Source organism: Alosa pseudoharengus, unplaced genomic scaffold (assembly GCF_046254945.1).
Source record: "Alosa pseudoharengus isolate Yale_2024_CS ecotype anadromous, Long Island Sound unplaced genomic scaffold, YU_APseudo_1.1 YU_APseudo_1.1_scf_14, whole genome shotgun sequence".
In the NCBI taxonomy this organism is placed as follows: domain Eukaryota; kingdom Metazoa; phylum Chordata; class Actinopteri; order Clupeiformes; family Clupeidae; genus Alosa; species Alosa pseudoharengus.
In genome coordinates this window covers 20878610-20883138 of record NW_027468609.1, presented here as the reverse complement: position 1 = coordinate 20883138, position 4529 = coordinate 20878610, and positions in this window count along the sequence as shown.

The following is a 4529-nucleotide window of genomic DNA, read 5'->3' as shown; positions in this document are numbered from 1 at the left end:
GAACATGCTCTCTACATACAAACGAGTGAAGGACCGATGCCGGGCAACAGGAGAGGAGAGGATTGCATGGGAGTACTATGCAGTAAGAATAATGTGTTTTGGTTACCTTACCTCATTGAGATTTGAAATTGTGTGCAAAACATTTCCATTTCACATACACAAAAGCCATGTATGAGTCATTTCAGCCTTGCAATTTACCTTTCTGTCTGGTCACACAGCACATGGATGACATTTTCGGGGGATCAGGGGTTGGGAGTGCCCCGGAGGGAACCATAATTTCCACTCCCTTGTTCCCCAGTCGGCTGGATCCACAGCCGAGGCAGACCGGCTCCCAGCTGCCAGAGGATTCTGCCTCTTCAGACCGGGCCACCAGCCATACAGCCAGCCGAGCCTCCTCTCCTTTCTTTCACACCTATGAAAGTCATGCAGAGAGGAGGACGGCTGCGCTCGAGTCCCTGGTGCGCCCGGATCTGGAGAGGCAGAGAAAACTGGAACAGAAAAGGAGGAGGAATTTTGAGAGGAAGGTTCTGTCCAATCTGGCAGACATCACAACTGGCCTGAAAGAAATAGTGGAGGGCCAAAAGGCAATAGTAGAGGGACAAAACCAAATAATTTCTGCCCTTAGGGACTTAAAATAAAAAATTATCTGCATTTCTGCATTTCTGGAGCACCTCTGGGGACCACTTACTCCGAGATCCCCTGCTGATTTTGCCTGGTTTGTATTCTCCCAGTTACCATGAGCTGCCACATGGAGGCAAAGCAGGAGTCTTGATGATTGATGGGCACTGTTATTATTATGTAAATACAAGGTAATAAAGATGCTTGCCTAAATGTGGCAGAAATATTCCGGATTTAATATTACTGCCATGCCATATACTTCAAACCAATCACCCTATGCTGTAATATGTTGCTCCAAGTCCTCCGCTGATACTTTAGAGTGTTCCGTAAACTGTTTAGGCACCATCTGTACTCTACATCTCCTTCATGGTGTTGACGTGGCAAGTATTCATCTTCAAATTTAGCTTGGGGAATAGAATAACAATACAAGTTCTACAATGAATAAAGTCTTTCAATATGTATTGAACCCAGTGCTTCAGGGAATGTAATTCCCACAATCTTAAGAGTATCTTGCTTGTTTGCCAATGTCTGCAGTGCAGTCATTACAGGATAACACAAATTCATTAAACCTCATGGACTTGCAGCTTTTGCATTTAGGGCTCAAAAGTATCAGAAATGAACCATCATACCAGCATATTCATTTCTATTCAGAGACCCACACAATGCTCCACCAGCAACTATCACTAATGTGCAACAGAGGATGGGAAGATAACTAGGCCTTAGCACCTCAGCATGTGCCTAATTAACCAATGTTAATTCATTCATCTATTGCCCATGTCAGTATTTTAGTGTAACCTACTAGAATAGCTTCACAACGAATACAGTACTCAGCTTGCATTTTTCTACTGTTAAGAGTTTTCACAGGCCTCAAGCCCCCAAGATTAGTACAGAATTTAGAACAGTACAGCTGATGGAGTCACAATTTGTGTTTTTTTAGGAAATTGAAGGTGAAGACTCGCCATGTTTACACCTTTTTGGAGGAGATCCAGATGGTGTTGGAGATGTTAGAACATTGAGAATTGGGTGGGAAGCATTGAGAAGGTAACAGGCCTGTTCTATTTGTAATTACATGAGATGTACCATCATATCACCCTGTGGTGTGTTTCCCACCAGCTCACAAAAATGAAGGAAAATAATTAAAAAGGGGGGTTGCAGATTGAATTTGTAATTCCAGAATTTGTTGACAGAAAAAAAAGGTGGAGTTGGTGGAGTTCACATGTTGTTGCAAATGGCATCCCTGTAAAGGGCAGCCTGCTGGTTGTGGTATTGTGGTGGATGATGGGCATGATCCATGGCCTCCACGTCTGGTTCTTCAATGTCCTCTGGGTTCAGGCAGATGTTGTGAACACATAAGTTCAGCGGTGTCTGCGTGCTATGTTTTTTTTTTTTTTAAACGGCGACGAAATTGTGAATTTCCAGAGCGTGTTACAACACACCCAGCAATAAGACTCCTACAGCAAAGATGGCAACATTTCCGGAAAGGTACTGGCTTGATGAAATTCATTCTGGACTCTCTATTCGACCACATAAAGACCTCGGGATATACTTCGGTTTGGCTTTAGGGACACTCTACTCACTACCACGTAAGTGTTATGTTGTTTGGAACTGTAGAAGAGGTATAAAAATAGCGTTTTGTAGCGGCGAAATTGAAATGCCCTGCTCACTTCCAGGCTACGAGTTGTGTGACTGAAAACGGTACAATCGAACTTTCTCAAAACACATCCGAATGACATGATTTTGATGTCAACTCAAGGTATGTACCCCCAATCATCCGTAAATCGATCTAAAGTGCATTTTACTCCGGATAATTCCTTTAAAGTACAATTTGAAATTACATGTGTAAGGTTTAACACTTAAATGCATGCCCCTGACTAGCTTGTATAATCAGACAACAACTGCAGTGAGTTGGGAGAGAGAAAGGAAGAACACATAGGCTACTACTGGCTAGTCTGGCCCTTACCGCCTGTGACTACGAATTCTCTTCGTCATACAGTCTGGAACAAAGTAATAATAATCTGTCTCCGTAATGGGCGGATGCTTATTTTGAGGTTTAAAATCATTGGAGTTCCCTTAACCAATCAGCAACGTTTGGTAATGACGTGTGCTGTGCGCCGGAGTTCAGGCTTTTACGCTTACCACTTCCGCTTCAGGCTCTTCTGCTCTCAGTAGTAAACAGACCGCTGGCTAGTATGCAGGCTACCTGACCGCTAGGGCAGTCTCTTCGTAGTGGATATATCTCTAACTTGCGCCAGCCACAGACCGAGAGTTGTATACCAAAAGCGTCACGTCGCCGAGATTATATCAGCTCTTGTCACACGCCAGTTTTCCCTGTTATCTCTTCTCGCCGCTTATCAGACGATTGTTGTTCTACGCAGCCCGGTGACTTCGTCGGAGCTTACTTTGTTCTCCACGGGCTGTTCAGACTACACTCTCGGATAAGTTGGATTGTACTGAAGACCTACGTGTTATTTAACCTGGAGCTTGCCTCGGCATAAAACAACGCAGCCTACCTTGAGCCACGCTCGGTGACTGGCTAACGTTACTGTCCACAAGCACGGTAGCCTCGCCTGGAGCCCAGCTCGGCCACAGGCTAGCCTCTGTCAAACACAAACACGGAGCGGTTTACCTTGAGCCCAGTTCAGTAACCGCTAGTCCCAGTCAAGCACAATCACAGCAGCCTTATCTTGAGCTCCGCTCGGTAACAGGCTAGCTCACGTCAAGACACACCGCCTCGCCTTGAGCCCCGCTCGGTAGGGTAGCTAACATTCCATTCCTTAAGTAGGCCTAGGCCTATGCCGCATTGATTTTGTTAAGGTAATTTGAGAGTAGGGGGGAGAATAACGAGCAGCAAACGTTTATTTGAAAACATGATAAGTAGTGATGCATGTAGTAGCCTACACTTGTGCGTTTAGGTTTAGCTATCACCATCTGATAAATCAAACTTTTCCCAAAGCCAGTTGGAAGGAGAGTTATAAGACGTCCTTGCCATTTATAAAATTGACAAGACAAGCCTCTTGTTCCAGCTTTAATTGCGTAATGCCCTCGAGAGTTGAGACAACTTCGTGCATAGCTTCTAGCGTCTCTTCCTCCGTCGCCATTGTTGCTATGCTGTTGAACTACAAGCTTCGCTGGACTACAAGCAACTCGGCAGGCAAGTTCCGCGTCATCATTTAACTGTTCGCTGATTGGCGCGGTCGTACACGAACCGCATACTGTCGGTTGGGCCAGACTACGTGCGAGGCTGAAATCAAATTTTGGCCGGAAGTACGTAGGATGGTAACACCAGGCTAACTACTGGCCACAATCCTCTCCAATTGTTTAGAATTGGACTCTGGGCGTTTGGAAACAGCTGAGGGAGGAGGCTACTTGAAACTGCGAGTTTCGGTCGGTGTGAGCGAGCGGACTTTCAGTTGACAGTAATTAACACCCTTTTGAACAATCTAAGCTGTGCGAACGTCAGAGGGCGGTCTACGCTGATTCATCATTAGTGAGACACGAGGACAGCTGCATGCAATTCCTGTCAGCATAACAATAGAGGCTGTTGCCGAAGCGTCAGTGTAAGCCCTCGTTTCAGCCGTCCTCGTTTAAGACGGACGCGGTCAAGACAAGCAAGTTTACCGAGCACAGGCGCCGACAAAGGCAAAAATGTGCCATTCCACCATATCTGTTATCACAGGCCATCGCAGAAAACGGCATCATGCCAAAAGGGGCAGAAATCGCCTTAACCTACAGCAACTTAAACGGTCCTCACCTACAGAAACCTCCTTCTCCATGGGCTTGTGAAACTGTCAATCCACAGTCAACAAAACGGACTTCTTAGCTGGCTATGCCAACCACCTTTCGTTGGAACTCCTTGCTCTCACTGAGACTTGGATCAAACCAGAGAACACAGCCACCCCGGCTGCACTCTC